Source organism: Juglans microcarpa x Juglans regia, chromosome 1D, assembly GCF_004785595.1.
Source record: "Juglans microcarpa x Juglans regia isolate MS1-56 chromosome 1D, Jm3101_v1.0, whole genome shotgun sequence".
NCBI classification, from domain to species: domain Eukaryota; kingdom Viridiplantae; phylum Streptophyta; class Magnoliopsida; order Fagales; family Juglandaceae; genus Juglans; species Juglans microcarpa x Juglans regia.
In genome coordinates, this window is record NC_054594.1 from 13,779,005 (window position 1) to 13,799,216 (window position 20,212).

At 38.8% G+C, this 20,212-nt stretch overlaps 1 pseudogene; it reads right to left on the minus strand.

The window, feature by feature from the left end:
• Nucleotides 1–7,610: 7,610 nt before the first annotated feature.
• On the minus strand, nt 7,611–11,963 carry LOC121250485 (annotated as a pseudogene).
• Between the last annotated feature and the right edge of the window lie 8,249 nt (nt 11,964–20,212).

Genomic DNA, 20,212 nt, shown 5'->3' on the forward strand with positions numbered 1-20,212 from the left:
AGCTACTTTTCACAAATCCATGTCCATCATCTCATATCATGGAACACCTCTTATTAGGCGACAAGTAATTATTTAAGACAACCAATTCGCAATATCTCTTAGGATGACATTTTTCTAATATTGTTAACAACGTTCAAAGAATCCCATTTTATTCAATAGGTCGTTTAACAAAACAAAATGACTAGGTACATTGGGTGTTTTTGAATAGATGGCTTGTTTAGGCCGCATGTAAACAGCACCAGCATCATTCATTTGCTTTTTGTACCAAAATAGTACTATCAACAATCATGCACTCAAAGTACTTCATGCCTAAACATTACAAAAACTAACCATCTAATTCTCCTATGAGAATCAGCTATTTAACACCATCAAGAAAAGTTTCAATAAATATGCGATCAACAGCTATCTAAATGCAACTCAATTAGTGCCAAGAGATGGATCTATACTTCTATCAACTCCATTTTTCCTCTATCAATTAGATCAACAACCCCAGGTTGGATCATATAAGTGAAGTGAATCTAAGATTCTATATTGGGATTCCTACTATATAAATTCAATACATTTAGCGGAGCCATATTACAAATATTCTCTTCTAGTCTCTAAATGACGAGAGAATACTGATATAAAGCTACCACGCTATTTATGAGGATCCTTATATTCTACAACTTTTGGGAGTCACTATTACTAATGGTACATCTTAAGTCAAAGGTATACTTCTACTAGTTGTTGAATTACTCCCATGTGAGTTAATCTAAGTTGCTTCAAGATTATAATGCTCAACCTCAAATATAGGAGCAATTAATCTTTATGTTACAAAATAACACGCAACTTCTATTATTACCCACAAGATTCAAAGGCAAAATAGTTGTTTAGTTCTATATGACATTTGATCCCATCAACTTCTATAAAAATTGTAGTGCATGCGTCCCAAGCGCACTTACAATTTTACTCTAGACCTTTTCGAGGTTTCACAATAATGATGGTCTAAGACTATCTGACACTCACAATAATCTTTATTTGTTTCCAACTACTGCTCATGGAGGAGATTAATGCAACGATTAAGTCGTATAAATAATCTCTAGGTTTTCTTCATGGTTATCTCAAAGTTACTAAACTATGCGCATCTAATTACACACACATCTAAGAAATTTGCTGCGTTAATCTAAGTCAGAATAAAAATAATTAATACACGTCACAAGATCAAAAATTCGCTAAGCTTCCTAATCATCTCTTGCCCCTCAGTGCCTAATTATTAATTTCTAATTTAATTTTCGTGCAAATTTATATCGTATAGGAGATTAATTCCAAATCAATCTCAACCATACTTCCACTAAGATAAGTATCTACCTAGTCAATCACATGTAAAAATAATTTCTTCCTAGATCGAGGAAATCAATATGAACCAATCATAAACATGGACTAATCAAAATTCGGGCCACTTAATCCTTCATTTTATCACACTCTAAAAGAAAAATATATAGACTAATTTCTAAAATTAGCCTAAGAAATACAAGTGATAAAATAAGCTCACAATATGACATGTAAACATAATACATGTACAAAACATTCATCATATTTGATCTAAATAATTAGTATTCACCAAAAAAATAATAATCTAGGCAATAAAATGCCTAACAAATGCGATAAAAAATTTCACAATCTCATGGCATGCATATATTCAATAACCATATGCAAAAATATTTCAGAAAAAGTAAATATTTTATGCCACAATTACATGTTGAATTACTAAATAAAATCAGCATGCACACTAACAATTAGCTCTAGCCTAATGGTTGAGCTTATAACCCTTGTGTGTGAGGTCTTGAATCCCATGCCAAGCATTTTGTCAAAAGACAATTTATGTCACTGTTCTTAGACAGTCAATGGGCCGCACCTTCTTGGGTGCCCAACTGCAAAGCAGGCACAGGCCTGCTGGGCTCACTGCCCAAATATCCCAATGACCTTTTCTAAAAAAAAAAAAATTAGCTAGGCTGCATTTTTTAAAAATAAAAAATAAAAAAACAAATAGTTGGGCTTTTTTTTTTCAACAAAACAAGAACAGATATTGACTTTTTTTAAAAAAATTGCCGAAGTGTTTCAATCGAAATAAAACCAATAGATTTGCAGCCCACAACCCATAAATAATTTAAACCAAATTGTTTTCCTTTAATTAAAATAGATGGGTTTTGCTAAAACAAAAAACATGGGCCAGACCAAAAACTTGATTTAAAAGAAATAGGCCCAACTCCCTTTAAATCCAGCCCAAACTCCATCATAAACCATAGAAACTATTCATCTTTTTCCTCACGTTATAGTTGTTCAATGTAACGGAAGAAAAAATAAATTTTCAGCTGCTTGTAACCGCTGCCACTAGTGGCAACAGAAGATCACAGTAGAGCGGCCTCACTCGGTGCAATGTGCAGCACTGATACTTCTGTCGCCTGTGCAGCACCATGGGCTACTACCCACCTGGTGTGCGCAACCCATGGTGCACCGTTGCACCTGCACTGTTGCACTGCACCGCACACCTGCATGCAACATCCATCCGGCGTTGCTTGTGGCACCACATACAAAACAATAGAGGTTTCGTGCTCTGTGCACGGCAGCGCCTGCAGCACCACCATGGTGCGTGTTGCTCTGCGCGTAGATGTGCATGGGCGTCGTAGCACCCAGCTGGTGAGCCCAAGTTGCACTGCACGCTGCACTCTCATGGGTGCGAGATCACTCTTTCGTCGCACCACGGTGCAGGTGCATGCTGCACCGTCAAGGTGCGCTTTACCCACGGTTTTTAACCGCCGCAGCACCCTGGGCAACGAAACACCGTGGGCTATGCTGCACACGATCGGAGCACGCAACCAGGTTCAGCTATGACACTAGCTGCCGCAGCAGCGCAAGCCACCTTGCACTGCTTCATACGACACTCTGGAGCAGTGAAGCTCCTCTGTCATGGCAGTGATGCTGTCTTGTGTGGCTTAACACCGATGTGCACCATCACCTCTCAACCAACCATGGTTACCGAGAGAAAAAAAAAAAAAAAAATCTCATCGTGCAACAAAAATCACTAATTACAACATGGCCGTCAAACACAAATCGGAAACAACCAATTCATGTTATGATACCAATGTTAGAAATACTAGATCAAAGTATACAGTGGAAGCGATGTTATCTCGTCGATAAATAGTAGATCTAGTGTGGTTGTTCTATGGATTCTCTGTCGTCGTCGTTGTTCATCCGAAATCTCTTGTATCGATGGTGGAGTGTGTTACGTAGTAATATTCCAGAGCAACATCCACATGTTCCACAGCCTAGATGCCGGGACTAGAGAGAACTAATTGTGAGAGAGAGAGCTTGTTGATCCAAGTGTATCATCCAAAGAGGGGAGGGGCTATGTGCCCTTCTAGTGTAACCCCTTGGCTGGCCATTAAGGGCCAGCCATCAAGTCTCATGAAGTGGCTCTTAAGTCACTTCATAACCCCTAAGAGAAGGTGAAAGGGTGCCCACTATGGGTGCCCCTTTCTTACATCTTGTTTTACAGCCTGCTGGTCAAAATTTTCAAGTACGTGATACTCTTTGTGTACCAGCTATTCACAAGAATCTTATTTTTGTGCATCATTTTACTAAGACCAATAATGTGCTCATTGAATTTCACCCTGATTATTTTCTTGTGAAAGATCGGATCACGGAGGCGACTATGCTGCAAGGAAGCTTTGAGAATGGCATGTAGCCGCTTTCTACCCTTACCACTCCACGCCAAATTGCAGCCTATAATGGCGAACGCACCACCGGTACTTTGTGGCATCGCTGTTTGGGCCACCCCTCCAAAAGAATTGTTTCCCAAGTTGTTAAATTCAATAAGTCGTCAGTTTCGTCTTCATCTCTTAATCATGTTTGTAGTTCCTGTGACATTAATAAGAGCCAACAACTTCCTTTTGACACAAATAGCATAGTCAGTACCAAACCACTTGAGTATATTTATTCTGATGTGTGGGGTCCACCTCATGTCTCTTCTTACAAAGGTTTTCGGTATTATTTGATTTTTATTGATCATTACACTCACTATTGTTGGTTCTTTCCGATGCACTCAAAATCTGATGTCAGTATCATTTTTCCTCAACTCCATGCACTTCTTGAAAAAAAATTTGGTTTTCCTATTAAAAATCTATACACTAACAATGGTGGTGAATATGTTAAACTCAAATCCTATCTGAGCAAAAATGGCATAAGTCACTTCACCACATCTCCTCACACCCCCCAACACAATGGCTTGTCTGAACGTCGTGTAACGCCCCAATGGAAGGCCCAAACCACATGGCCTATACTCCAAAAGGACTAATCAATGATACAGTTGGAGCCCTATTGGAACCTTATAAAGAGCAAGAATTTCTCCTTCCCAAGCAATGTGGGATCTCATACACCACCTACCATTATCCATATCATATGGGGTATCATAATCTACCCCCCTTAAATTCCCGACGTCCTCGTCGGGGCCTGTCCGTTATAGGTGGCACGGCTCAAGTCCCACATTTCTAGTTGGGAAAGGCTCTGATACCATTTGTAACACCCCAATGGAAGGCCCAAACTACATGGCCTATACTCCAAAAGGACTAGTCAATGATACAGTTGGAGCCCCATTAGAACCTTATAAAGAGCAAGAACTTTTTCTTCCCAAGCAATGCGGGATCCCATACACCACCTGCCCTTATCCATATCATATGGGGTATCACACGTTGTCACCATCAAATTGTGAAAACTGGTATGACCCTCCTAATCTAATCTCCCTCCAAAATTTTGGTGCCTTGCTTTTCAAATAGCTGTGTACCTTATTAATCGACTTCCTACTCCCATCCTCCAAAATAAATCCCCTTTCGCATGTCTCTTTGGTCAAACTCGAAATTATAAAAAATTATGGGTTTTTGGGTGCCTTTGTTTTCCGTGGCTCAAACCTTTTAATCAACATAAATTTGACCCAAAATCCTAACCTTGCATATTTGTTGGCTACTCCACCTCCCAAAGTGCTTGGCTACTCCTCCATCCCAGCCTTGTTGCCTCCCCTCCTTGTCCTGCTAGGACCTCCCCCCATCCAAATAGCTCGTCTAGCCCTGATGTGGCCCACTCTATTGCCAACCCATCACCCACGATCCAGTCCCCTATGGATTCATCTGTTCCTCCCTCTTCCTTGCAGGATGACGCCCATAAGCCGGTCTCTTCCATTGGCCCTTCTTCATCGGGCTTCACGGCTCCTGCTTCAGTTGCTGAGCACACACATCCTATGATGACTCGAGGTATGAACAAAATTTTCGAACCAAAAAAATTGTTTTATGTTACTAGACATACTATGCCAGTTTCTCTTGAGCATAGCAGGGTTCGTGAGGCCCATAAAAGTGCTAATTGGAGGAAAGCTATGAGCAATGAGTTTGATGCCTTGGTAAAACATGGCACCTAGGAATTGGTGCTTCCCATTGCACATATTCAGCCTGTGGGATGCAAATGGGTCTTCCGAATTAAAAGGTAGGCTGATGGCACTATTGATAAATAGAAAGCTCAGCTTGTGGCTAAGGGGTTTTATCAACAGCCTGGTCTTGATTATATCGAGACATTTTCTCCTGTCATTAAACCCACTACTATTCAGACTATCTTGCCACTGGCTATTTCTTATAATTGACCTCTTCGCCAACTTGATGTTAATAATGTCTTTTTACATGGCACACTTAGTGAAGATGTTTACATGCAACAACTAGCAGGTTTTATTGATGCTGATCGCCCACTTATCTTTGCAAATTGAGATAATCGTTATATGGTCTCAAATAGGCCCCAGGTGCCTTGTACCAGGCCCTGAGCCGCAACCTCCTTTCTTTGGGTTTCACTTAGTCTCAAGCAAACCCCTCACTTTTTCTTTATCATCAAGATGCTCACATTGCTTACTGTTTGGCGTATGTGGATGATGATTAATTGTCACAGGTAACAACTCCTTGCTACTGGATTGCATTGTTCGGTCCCTGGGACAACAATTTAGCCTCAAGGACTTGGGTCAATTACACTACTTTCTGGGAGTTGATGTTGTCTTTACCAAGACTGGCCTTTTCTTAAGTCAACATTGCTACATACGTGATATATTATCATGCTATAAAATCGAGGGTGAAAAACCAGTTTAGACTCCCCTCTCTACCACCAGACTTATTCGACTTCATGATGGTTTTGCTGCTATGGATTCCACCCTCTATTGTAGTGTCATCGTGCCCTGCAATATTTGTCTCTCACCAGATTGGACATCTCTTTTCCTGTGAATCGCTTGGCTCAATTCATGCACAAGCCCACTAAAACTCATTGGACCGCAGTAAAATGACTCCTCCTGTACCTTAAAGGAACTCTATACCACAACTTGCATCTTTGGTGGTTACTACTTACTCAGATGTGGATTGGTCCGGTAATGTGGATGATCGGACCTCCACCACTGCTTATGTTGTGTTCTTGGGCACTAATCCCATCTCTTGGAGTACCCGCAAACAGCGGGCTGTTGCTCGTTCCTCTACCGAAGCAGAGTATTGTGCACTGGCAGCCACTGCTTCGGAGCTTGGATGGTTATCTTCTCTGTTTTGTGAGCACCGTTTGTCCCTTCCTCAACCGCCCAGAATACTTTGTGACAATGTTGGGGCCACTCAGTTAATTTTAAATCTTGTCCATCATTCACGCATGAAGCACATTGCAATAGATTTATATTTTATTCGGGATTACGTTGCAAAGGGGTTGTTGCATGTCAGTCACGTATCCTTGCATGATCAGCTTGCTGACTGGATGACCAAAGCTCATCCTCGTTCTCGTTTTGGTTTCTTGCAATCCAAGATCGGCATCACCGACGGTGAGTTGATCTTGCGGGGGTGTGTAAGAGAGATCCCACCAATCAAGCCACCTTCATAGCTAAGAGGAGTGTATCACAATCTACATAATTCCAGCACAGGAGCGTATCATGATCTGCATAAGTTTTGCACATTCACGTCCACATCCTCTGCATGATTCCAGCATCCTCACATCCGCGCCTCCAGTTTGCCATCCTCTGTTTCCTTATTTTTATTTCTTTCCTTGTAAATTACTTTCCTTGTTTATAAGTCAACACATGTATATATCTGTAAAGCACTACAGACTGTATTTTTTTGAAGAGAATCGAAGAAGAACATTATTCACATTAAGTGCAGTTTTTCTTATAAAAGGCTCATGAATCCAGAATCACAGGCCCGCCTAGCAAAAAACGAAGGTCGTGACTCCCAAATGCACTGATACAGGTCTAGCCATAATAAATAGCAATTTAATGATGTATCGGTAAGGAATAGTATGAACGATCTCAAGCTTGATAATCACCGAAATACTCACAAGATATCAATCCCGCCTGGCACGATAGCGAATAAAAGTACTAACAACCCGTAGTCTAACCATGATTGGAGAGGATCAAGCAGCTACGCAAGTCGTACCAATTAAACACTTGATCCATATAAATAGGGGTCAAAGCACACGCCAGATGTAACTTCTAAACAATTTGAGAATTTAAATACTTAATATGTTTTATTCTAACTTATAAGCATTTGTGGTGTCCTATACCATACCAAGTCGCTCTTATTTACTTGATATAGGTCATCAAAGACCATTGCAGGAGTACAAAACATGTCCCCAATAGATACAATTATAAATTTTACAAGCAAGCAATCTATTTAAAAAACTCCATGACCTGGAAACTATAAACAAGGCATTCGTATCTGATGCCTTTAAATCCGGCTTTGGTTGCCAAGGCCTCAAATTCGTGCCGCGTCCTTTCCTTCCCTCCTGGGTGTTGAGCCATCATAAGCGCATCAAGTTGACAGTTGGGCTTCATAAAAGTGCTAACCTTGGGCATCATTGGAAGAAATGCCTCCACAACGATTACCTTCCCATCATTTGGAATAGCTGTATAGTAGCTTTTTAGAAGCTTCAAGCACTGTTCATCACCCCAATCATGAAGTATCTCCTATAAAATTATCCATAGATGGGATCACAGATATCTTCTTGAACAAAGCTGGAATGTTATGTTCATCATGTATTTATAAATTTCAGTTATACTCACTGATTTGCCAGTCTTTCAAGTTGTTTCATAAGCCAACCACTTCAAGTGAAGATGGATGATAAAATCTATATGTTGAAGAATAGGATTTCTCACCTTGAACTCCGTCATGCATTTTTGTGAAAGTTTTATGCTAAACGACAATACGATCTCCAAAAATTTGAAAGAGATGTCAGCAGTGCCCTTAATTTTTAAAATAATGCTATATATAGTCGTAGCAACATGATCAGTGTTTTGTACTGATGGATTGTGCCATTGGCAATAAATTTGCAATGTATTTGGATGGCCAAGTCAATACGTACGGGTCATACAAGATAGAATCCCTGCAAGTTAAATATTTCACTCACCTTCATGAAGATTGCATCTCCTTTAGGAACGCTTTTGAACACATCTCCTCCTACATGTTCGACACCTGCAACTTGAGCTTGTTAATAAGCTTTTATCTACGTGGCTCTTATTTTTCCAAACCATAATGTTATCTAGCATTTGAACTTAAGATCCAGAATTATTATTCTACAATCGGTACAGAGTTATATCTAATGCTAGCGATATTTGATACGACCTGTGTGAATTCGAGAAGTACGATCCAGTGTTGCCAGGTTCGGTTCAAACGGCGGGTTGACTCAATTAGACGTGATTAATAAAAAAGTTAATTAATTGCACCCCAACCCTCAAACTTGCAATTCATTTAACTGCATAGCTGTTTAAGAAGATAGGTAAACAACATTGGAAACTAGGTGGAGATTTATGAATTGAAATCATACCTAGATAAGATGGGGCTTGTTGTACGACATGAGGCAAGTCGAAATTAATGCCCTTGATGTGGGGATACTTAGAAATAATTAAGTTAAGCGCGCCACCTAGACCACCACCAACATCGACCTAATGCTTGAGTGGCTTGAAGCCCTTGTAACACTCAAGGGTCTTCTTAAAAAGCATTGTAGTGTGATTGAGCATAGCTGTGTTAAAAACCTTATTAAACCTGCATAGGCTCCATGCCAAGATACTTGAAGGCACTCGTGCCATGAACCCTATCGAATGGAATTCCTCCCTCAAGAATTGCATCTTTTAGCTGGAACCTATGAATAGATCAGGGTTAAAATATACCATGATCCATCTTATAACCATATTAATTTTATATCAGGGACGTGCGAAAAAAAAAAAAAAAAAAACAAAGGATGCACAATCTTAGTAGCAAGTGGCAGATGGCGAGAATAAGGTGTCATTTGGATATTAATGAGATGAGATGAAATAAAATATTTATGAATAATAATGAAATAGTTTGTAAATACTAGTGAAATTGTTTGAATTGAGATATTTTATGAAATTTTGAAAAAGAAGAAAAAAATTGAATAAAAAAATAAGAAACTTGAATGATTTTTTGGTTTTATTTGAAAGTTTAGAAAACATGTAATGATTAAGTAATTATTAGATGAAAATATTGAAAAGTGAAAATTAAAAACTGTTTATATTTAAATGGTATTTAAATGTTAAGATCAGAGGACATGGATTGAGACAATCTCAATATCTAAACGGGACCTAATTCTTGGAGAAAGAAGAGGGGGGGGGGGGGGGGGGAGACATAGCTAGGGTCCTACCTAGGCCCCCGACAAAGAATGCTTCATGACTTTATGTTAATGTTATGTTTGGCTCAAACAATGTAAAATTAAAAAATAAAGTGAAAGAAAGTCGATAATTTGTATTAGTCACTTAATTAAACGACATTACATTTTAGGCTAGATTTTTATCTTTTATTTTTAATTCGAATTGATGCGATCCAATGCATGGGAACTGGGCACGTGCCTTTTACTAAATACTTGTGCTTTTTATTTATTTTTACTACTATTGTTGTAAGTTTGAAAAAACAAAGTAAATAGAAGGTCAAAGAAGGCCAGATACATGGCGAAAAGAAATTTGGATGTTATGAGAGAGTATAATAATAAACTAAGTTTTGGCATATCCCTAAAGAAACGAATATAAAACCGTAAAAGATGATTTCGAAAAAGATCGTCTTGATCTTGAAATTATGTAAATCTACAATCTACTTTTAATATAGTTTCTATTACAAATAAAGAAAGAAAATCATGACGCGAGAAATGTTCTCTTACAATTTACTTTCATATCCTACCTATGAAAAAAAAAAAAAAATTTACTTTCATTTCCTTCCCTATTGTTTATAATTTTTTTAATGGGGTTCATTTAATTAAGTTAACTACTAACGTTAAAGCATCCCAGCCATTATTTTCCAGAATAGTTGAAGGGCGATGCTCTCTCTCTCTCTCTCTAGAAAGAGAAAGTCCGGTAGAAGTCTCACGTCCTCTCCATTCCATTTCCGGCACCACCCTGTTTATGCTTTTCTCCTAATTTTTTTAACTTTTCGTTTCCGCCATTTTAGCCTATACCCGATTTATCGCATTTCGGCAACCGATTGCCTACACACACCCATCACGAAACTCTCCAACCGCTAATCTACTTGTACGTGCGGAATCGTGGTGAAATCTCAACACTTAATCCGTCCTAGGCGTGGACACCATCCGACGGCTACAAATACCGTACCAATAGCTTATTTACCCTAAGATCTATTAGATCTAACCCACAACATCTCACTATCACCGGTATGTGGACTCCACGAGCCATCACTAGTGGGTGGGAAGAAACTCGGCTAGTTGCAGTCTGGGCCAATCGATGCCAGTAACCTATTATGTTTCCGCATTCTCTAATAAAGATCTTGAAGTTGAGGATGTCAGCCTTTTCTGCGAATATCTCAAGCCAACAAACTGGCTACAGTGCATCACCAACAACCACCACCTTCAATGGTGGCAACATAGTTTGCACAACTGTGCGGTCCATTAAAAAATTGACATCTAAAACAGAGGCATCTTAGCAGGGAATGAGTGAAGATCAAATTTTTGGACCCAAAATTCGATATGTATTTCACTTGTAGAGTATATTTGTTGTAATGAAGTGTTTATTGAAAAATTTCACCCCTTCTCGTGTATTTGGATATACTTGTTAATTAAATGGATGGTTGATTAAAAAATAACAAATTGAAAAATTGAAGACAGCTCAAACTTGAAAGCACTCCATACCTTCTGCAATGGGCCCGTCTTGGCCCCGAAATGTATGACCAGTACTCTAGAGAGGTATGTCCAATAGTAGGCCTTTACGATCTTTTTCCTAGGCAATGAGAATGGGATTCAATCCTTGGATTTTATTAGAGATGCTAAAAATAGGCGGGTAGTTTCACTAGATATATATGTTAATTAAGAAATGCCTTTATTTTTTATTATTAATTATTGGCAATTCAGAAAAGCTCTTGGATAAGGGTGATTCTAGATTTGGGAGCACGTGGCCCACTTCAATTCAGAAGGGGCGATTTTATCTTCTTTGATATTCTTGTATTTCGGAGAAAGTGTTCTTACCGTAAAGAATTTTATATAAAGAAATATCTAGATTAATATAATTTTATATAATACGTTAGATTTATTTTATAATAAAAATAATTTTACATTTAGTTTACAAATTATATTTTACGACATTTTTTGTAACCAAACCATTTCACTTATTTTTAAGTATACATTATGGATCAAGACAAAGCTAACTAAACTATGCATATATAAATAGAAGTAGAAGAAATAAATAAATATAGGAAGGGAAAATAGGTACAGACCAGTTAGCTAAGAAGACCTTGTCTTGAAGGAGGGCCATCACAGGGCGGAAGGAGACCCCGTCTTGGTCAGGAACGAAGTGTTTAGACACAGGTGAAAGGGCGTAGAGCCTCTGAAAAGACCCAGCATCATCAGCACCAGCAAAGCAACTCAGCACAGAATGGCTGGTTAGCATCCTGAGGATGCGGTCCAGCATCTTGGGTGCCTCAGGATTTACAAGGAGTGGGGTTCGAACTGATTGTCCCTTGCGAGACCAGTGCCAAATTATTGAAGTAGGTAATTTGTGCCATAAAAGTAACCGTACATGTAAGATAGGTTTGACAGTAGCATAAGATATAAAATTTTCATATCATATCATATCATATCATATCATATCATATCATCTTATTATTATAATTTTTTTAAATCTTCATATTAAATATAATAAACAATTTAATTTTTTCAAATCTCAATTCAAAATTTTTAATTTTTAAAATAATAATAATATTAAAAAATAATATTTTAAACTTTCATCTAAAATTAAAAATTTTTATCTCACTATCCAAATATACACTCATCTGGGAGTGAGATGAGATTATAATTTTGTGAATAGTAATAAAATAATTTGTAAATTATAGTGAGATGATTTGGATTGAGTAATTTTTGAATTTTAAGAAATGAGAGAGAAAAAATTGAATAAAAAATATTATTAGAATATAGTTTTATAATATTATTTTTATATGGAATTTGAAAAAATTGATTTTTATTTTTATTTTTTGTTTGAAAGTTTGAGAAAGTTGTAATAATTAGTTTGAAAAAGTTGTAATAATTAGTTTGAAAATATTTCTATTTCAATTACATTTGGAAAGGAGATAGGATAAGATGAGACGAGATGAAAATTTTGAGATGAGATCTATTTCTAATATAATGGCTATTGTATGGTTTGATGAACCCTTTTCTTTACACAGTAGTATTTGGTAGTCAATCTCTATGACTTGTTTAATATAAATAAATGGTATAAAATAGGAGGAGATAAAAAAAATTTATATAATTCAATAATGTGTACCCAACGTAAATGTACAGCGCTACATGACCTTCAATGGGAACCCAACTGATCTCATTAAAATTACTGTGCTATGATACCATTGATTCGGACCAAACATAAAGGAAGATTGATATTCTTACTCCCTTGCCGGTATGGCAAGAGGAGCCGTTGACAAAAATCTGCCAAGTTTTTCCGACTAGGACGGTTGTTATTTCATGGGGGAAGCCAATAAACTCAACGATAAAATCTACTAGGGCTTGCCCCTTTACTAGGCCTCTTAATAGGTAGTCTATGTTGAATTCACTGAGCTCGATTGCCCAACCCTCTAGCCATCCAGAGGTATTTGGTTTCTGCAGCATCTTTTTTAGAGGATTCTCAGTCACTACTCTAATCAGATGAGCTTGAAAGTATGGTCGTAGTCGCTTGACAGTCGTTAATAGGGCGAATGCCAGCATCTTCATGCAGGGGTACCTCAACTTGCAGGGTGTGGCTTGTGTAATATACTAGCATTTGGGCAACTTCCTCTTCTTTAACTAGGACCGCTAACACAGCGTGGGGTGACACCACCAAATATACATAGAGGGTGTCTCCCTACTTTGGCTACTTTAGTAGAGGCGCACTGGACAATCATTGCTTCAACTCTTGGAACACTCGATCACATTCGTTGTTCCAAGGGTGCACTTTATGCAAGACCCTAAAGTATGGCAGGCACTTGTCCGTGGATCTGGAGATGAGCCTATTTAAGGCTGCCACCCATTTAACCAACTGCTGGGTCTTGCTTATGTTCCGTGGAGGGTTCCTATTCATGATTGCGTTAATCTTGTTCGTGTTGGCCTCAATTCCTCTTCTCGAGACTAGGAAGCCTAAAAGGTTTCCTGAGTCTATTCCAAAAGCACATTTTGTTGGATTTAACTTCATCTTGTATTGGAGTAGAATTGCAAAAGATTCTCTGAAGTATGTCAGATGTTGGGTATGCTCCTTGCTTTCCACCCATAAGTCATCAACATAGACTTCCATGGTCTGCCCTATTTGTTTCTTGAAAATTCGATTTACGAGCCTTTGATAGGTTGCTCCAGCGTTCTTCAAGCCAACGGGCATGACTTGATAGCAGTATTGCCCCTAATTCGTGATGTATGACGTCTTTTGTTCATGTGCTTGATTCATGCGGATCTGATTATAGCCCTAGTAGGCATCCATAAAGCTTAACATTCGGTGACCCGCAGTTGAGTCGACGATGACATTAATTCGCGGTAATGGGAAACTGTCTTTTGGTACGCTTTGTTTAGGTAGGTGAAATCTATGTACATTCTCCACTTGCCATTGGCTTTTTTGACTAAGACAGCATTGGAAAGCCACTCGGGGTATTGGGCCTCTCTAATGAATCTAGCGGTGATGAGATGGTCCACTTCCTTGGCTATGGCTTCTTATTTCTCCGTGCTGAATGACCATCTCTTCTGGGGAATCGTCTTGTAAGTTGGGTCGACACAAAGCCTATGTTCAATGACTATGATGTTGATAATGGGCATTTCTTCATGGTTCCATGCAAACACATCCTTATGCTGAATTAAGAGTTGTTTTAAGGCCTCCTGATTTCGGAGGGGAGTCTTGTGCAGGCTCGAGTTGTGGCATCTGGCCACCCTACATGTAAGTTCACTAGCTCTAATGGTTCATTAGCCTCGGCCGGACGTAAATTCTCTTCCTATCTTGTCTCGACGTTGCAATCAACTAAAATAGGTGGTGGAGGTGGCCACTCCTTCTGGGCACACTCTTCAGCTATGCAAACATCAGGCCTGCCAACCTTGAGTTATTGGACGTAGCATTCTGTAGTCAAAGCTTCCTCGCCTTGTAATTCCCTCATTCTGGCTTCTGTGGGGAATAGCATCTTGAAGTGATAGGTAGATGTGATAGCCCTCATTGTTCAGGGTCGGCCATCCTAATAAAGCATTATAGGACAGGGGCTTTGAACACAAAAAAGTCGATCATTGTGGCGGCTATTGAGGTTCATTTTGCTGCGGTAACAAGTAAAGTTATGGCACCCACAGGTTGTATTGCGTCACCAGAGAATCCCCTCAGGGGGTGGGTGCAGTTCATAGTCTGATGGGGTCGAAGCCCATCTTGATAAAGGCCTCCCAGAATAGGATGTCTGCTGAGCTTCCATTGTTGACCAAAATTCATCTGTCAATGTAGTTGGTGACCAAGAGTGTCACTACTACTGCATGGTGGTATGGATACAAGACCACCTCGCAATCCTCTTTGCCAAAGGAAAAGGTCGCCATAACTCTACATTGTGGGTCTTTGGAAGGCCTATTTGCCATGTAAACTTCTTCATACCTTGCCCTGCGAGCATGTGATTTCCTACTAGAGGTGGACATGTCGCCTCCTACAAATCCCCCAACTATCATATAGATCTCTCCTAAGGGCGCTTCTTCGAGGTTAGGGTTTTGAAGAGTAGCATTGCGACCATATTCTCTTGTTGGCTATCGCAGTTTTGGACTGCTGCTTTGCTGTGTATTACGTTCTTGCTCCTCCCCCGCCTTTGTTTTACACGTTCGGCGAGCATTCGAACTAACTCGTCGCTCCCTGTTAGCTCATACACCCTGTTCTTCATTATGTAGCAATCTTCTGGCCAGTGGGTGTCTAACTAGTGATATTTGCAAAATCGCTGACCTCTTCTTGCCTGCCCTAAATCCTCCTTTCCTGCAAACTCTTGCTTTGACTGTACATTGAGGTTGTTGTGGATTAATCTGGAGCTACGTTTGTGCGGTAATGCTTGTCTTTCCTGCCTTCTTTCTCGGGAATTGGGAGCTGGTCTCCGCTCTCCCATTCTAATGGAACTTTTGTTCTCTATCTTCATCTCGCATTTTCTTGGTTCTATTAGGACCTACAAGGTATCCTCTGCATTAAAAAAATCGTTGACTCTATCCATGAATTCCCTTAGATTTGATGGAGTCTTCCGCGCCAACTTTGCCATGAATGGGCTCCTGGGCCAAACGCCTCCCAGAAGGGTGGCCAATGTTATCTTTTCTTCCTGGTCGTCAGTAGTTAACCTTTCTTTGTTGAATCAGGTAAGGTATGCCTTTAAAATTTCCTTCTCTTTCTACTTGATGGTCAACAGGTACGCTATTGGTCGTCTCCGCCTTTTACTGGCCATGAATTGCTTGGCTAATTCGTGAAAGCTGTCAATTCACCCTGGTCATAGTGCTCCAAACCAGCCTCATGTCATACTCTTCAACGTCAATGGGAAGGCCCGATAGACTATTTCTTTAGGGAAGCCATGGAGGATCATGTGTGCTTTATTTTCCATGTGGTCAACTGGGTCCCAGGATTCGTCGTACATCTCTACCTACGACACTTTGAATTTTAAGGGGAGTGAAACGGCCATTACCTCCGCTCTATAGGGCAGGTCAGGTGGTTGAGCAGCTGCTCGACAGAGGATGCCCCCCATCTTCTTGGCCATCTCTTTATACTTATCAACGAGGCCGCACAACTCGCCGTGTAATCTCTTTTTCTCTTGTTCCTCTCCGTTCATTCCTCAGGCACTTTGTGCCTCCCCTTCAGGTTGCTCACTCTTGCTTGGCACCACGATTTCGCTAGGTTCGGCATTGTAGCGCTTCAAGTAGTCATTCTCCCATTTGAAGTCCGCTATTGCCGCTGTATTCTCTTAAACTTTTATTCTGTTTCTGCAAGTCATGCTTCCATGTCTATGGGAATTGTTTCTTGGTCTCTGATTGTTTGAGAACGCGTGGTGGTTGGCATGTGGAAATCACATTGATTTTCAGGGATCCAGAAACTCCAGAGATCCCACAGACAACACCACTGTTAGGGACGTGTTCCACCCACCGTTTACCAAGACGTTCAATCTGCAACAACAATTGAGGGCGGCACGATTTGCCCACTACACCTCTGATGCCTAAGTTAGTAATCCGTAAACTGGGTTGACACGAAAGTATTAGATGATAGAGTTACCTAAGATTATCATCTCCTATATGATCTATAGGCGTGAACGTTAGCGATAAGTACAAGATATCAATTCAATCTCCTGTTTCCCTTATCGGTTTAAGTGATTAACATTAATACCAATAGGGAATTATACAAAGATATGGCAAGCTGCCTGTTGTTTCCCTGGGTTAGTTATCCTATCTTGTCGGGTCGAAGGTTATTGGGTTACTCCATATTGCAAACAATCCTCTATGATCTTAATCTAATATTCTTTGGGCCTCCTCCTTGGGCTTGGGCTCACTGGGGAGATAAAGGTCCCTCCAAGTTTTATTCTTGCTAAACTAATTGAGTTATTCTACTCATTATTCCTACACTACATACTTGTTAAGAGAAAAAGATAAAACATTATGCGTGGTATGTGATATAAAGATGATTAATAGAATTTTTTCAATTTTTTTCATGGACATTAATTGAAACTCGTGACTGACATTTACAACACTCCATAAGATTGTCACGTGTATTTTACTAGAGAAATTATTTTTTCACTAATTTGAAGTACTAAAGTTTGGTTTTTTCTAATGTAGAATTTAAATACACAACAAGGGTGTTTTGACTAAGATTAAAATTAAAATACTTGTATTTCAGAAGAACTAGGGATGTAAAAAAAAAATCAACAAATGGTTGAACCAGATTGGACCGGATAGAACCGATGGGTTCAATCTGGTTTGTAATCGATCCAGTGTAATACTAGTTCTTAAGAACTGAAGCCGGTTTTAAACTGGTGAGGTACCCATTTTCATATTTTGAAAACTGATTTAAACCGAACAATACCGGTATATATATATATATATTAATTTTTTATATATATATATATTATATACTAAATTGTTAATTGATATTACATGAAATTCTAATATTATTAATCAAGTCTATTAATCTTAGAACATAATGTTAATATAACATTTGATGTAAGTTAGGCACTACTTATACTAGTATAATCAAACGCTGTTTTAATTTTATTATTCAAGCTTATTAATCTCACTAATAGGTTAGGCATTACTTATATTATACTTGTATAATTGAACACTAATGAATTAATAAGAGTTAACAAAAAATACTAAATTCGAACAATTAGGTTTAGTATTGAAAAAATCATAATACTTAACTTAAATAGTACAACATGTGTAAACGACAAATCAAAAATCAGATCGGATCAAAATCAGCAAAACTAAAAGTTTTGATTTTAATGATGAATCGATCTATATCTATTCTTAATTTTTTAAAATCAGTATATATAATTTTGATTCTTAAATTTGTCTAAAACCAAACACAACGGGACAAAGTATACTCTTAAAAGGCAAATGCTAAGGTGCGCCTTGGTTTTATAAAATTATGCTTCGCCTGTCCTAGCTTTGCCCTGGCTACCATCATTCTTGCAAAGGTTGGAAGGACGAAAAGCTCTTTTATATTTTGCTTAAACATTTAAGAAAATTGTAATGATAAAATAAGATGAAATGAAACAATTTTTATATTCAAATAAGCGTTATTTCTCTCAAATTTGAAATCCCTTCATCATTGCTCTCTATTGTTTAAATTCCATGTTCAAAATCAAGACCAATGGCTTGCTTTACGTCACATCTTGTGTGAGTTGTATCCTTTCTTTAAAATCACTGCAATATTTGTTCCCTCTTTCTTGACATTTTTATCTCTCTTTTTGTACTTTTTTTTCCCTTCCATCCTGGTGGTCTTTTAATACAAGGTGCCTCTGAGGGAATTAAAAGGGTGCATCGATAATGTGCACGCATTTTGTTATTTATTTTTAATATTTAGAAAAAACACACAAATAAAATGCATAATATTCCACATTATCGGTGCACCCTTTCCTTTTTTTTTTTTTTGAAAAACCAATTCCATTCTATTAAACCAAAGGGATACAAGGAGGGAGATCCCCTAACGTTAAAATATGATCATATATGGAAAGAGCATCTTTTGCTAACAAGTGAGCCATAGTATTGACATTTCTCCTAACATGAGAAACCTCCCACTTGGCCTTGTCTCCCTCTTTCTCCCTATTACAACCCTCTTTCTCCCTTTTAAGAGCATTGATGACTTGTAGAGAATCCCCTTCAATAATCACTTGAGATAGACCAAGCTCCATACCAAACTGTACTGTCTTAAGAGCTCCAAATGCCTCTGCTAGTAATGGATCATGGAAGAGATGTTTTTTGGTCCTCATGGTAACAATGATTTGACCAGAATTGTCCCTAACTGCTACTCCCACTCCAATTACTCATTTGGCCTTGTCTGCTGCACTATCCCAATTCATCTTGAGCCAATTTGATGGAGGAGCCTACCAATCCTCAGCTGAGATGCAAGTCTGCACACTGTCCTGGCTAGAACTCTCCTCATTTAGGATCTCCAAGAGACCTCTTGCTTCCTTCACAAAAACATTCAGATGAGCAAAAGAACCTTTAAAAATAAAGATGTTCATTCTCCACCATATCTTCCTCGCAACCACAACAAACTCTTGAATGAGTTGGCAATCCATGGTTTGAAATAAGGCTTCAAGTAGTTGGAGCATGGATATGTATGGGAGGTGGCGTTTTTGTAATCTTTTTGAATACTGACTCCAAACATCTTTAGCTGATTCACACCTCCATATAGCATGAACTGAGTCTTCTTCCTCCTGGTTGCAGATAGGACAGAGGGGATCTTTGACTATTCTCTTCTTAAAGAGATTTGATTGTGTTGGAAGGGCCTTTAGGCAAGATCTCCAAAGGAACACTCTATCTCCAGGCTGCACTTTTAACTGCCATAACTGCTACCAAAATGCTTTGAAGGAAGAACTGCTTGAAGCTTGACTTGAGGTATGTAGACTTCTCTCTAGTTCCTTGTGGTAGGCACTTCCTACTGAAAAATCACCTTCTTTTGTGCCTTGCCAAACGAGTCTATCTCTACTATTGAGTGAGCTTATGGGAGTTTCAAATATGATATCAACTTCTCTGGGATTAAAAATCTGCTGCACCAGGGCACTATCCCATTGCTTAGTAAAAGGGTCAATTAAATTGGACACTGTTGCATTATTCTCCAGCACACTAACATTACTTTGGACCCTACTAGGATTTGGATGGATAATCCATTTATCCTTCCAAATCTGCACTTGACTCCCATTTCCTATTCTCCAATATGAACCTGCCTCAACCAAAGGTCTAGCTGCTAGGAAACTTCTCCAGACATAAGATGGTTTCGATCCTAGTTTTGCTTCTTGAAAGGTGGAACTTGGGTAACACGACACTGTTGCATTATTCTCCAGCACACTAACATTACTTTGGACCCTACTAGGATTTGGATGGATAATCCATTTATCCTTCCAAATCTGCACTTGACTCCCATTTCCTATTCTCCAATATGAACCTGCCTCAACCAAAGGTCTAGCTGCTAGGAAACTTCTCCAGACATAAGATGGTTTCGATCCTAGTTTTGCTTCTTGAAAGG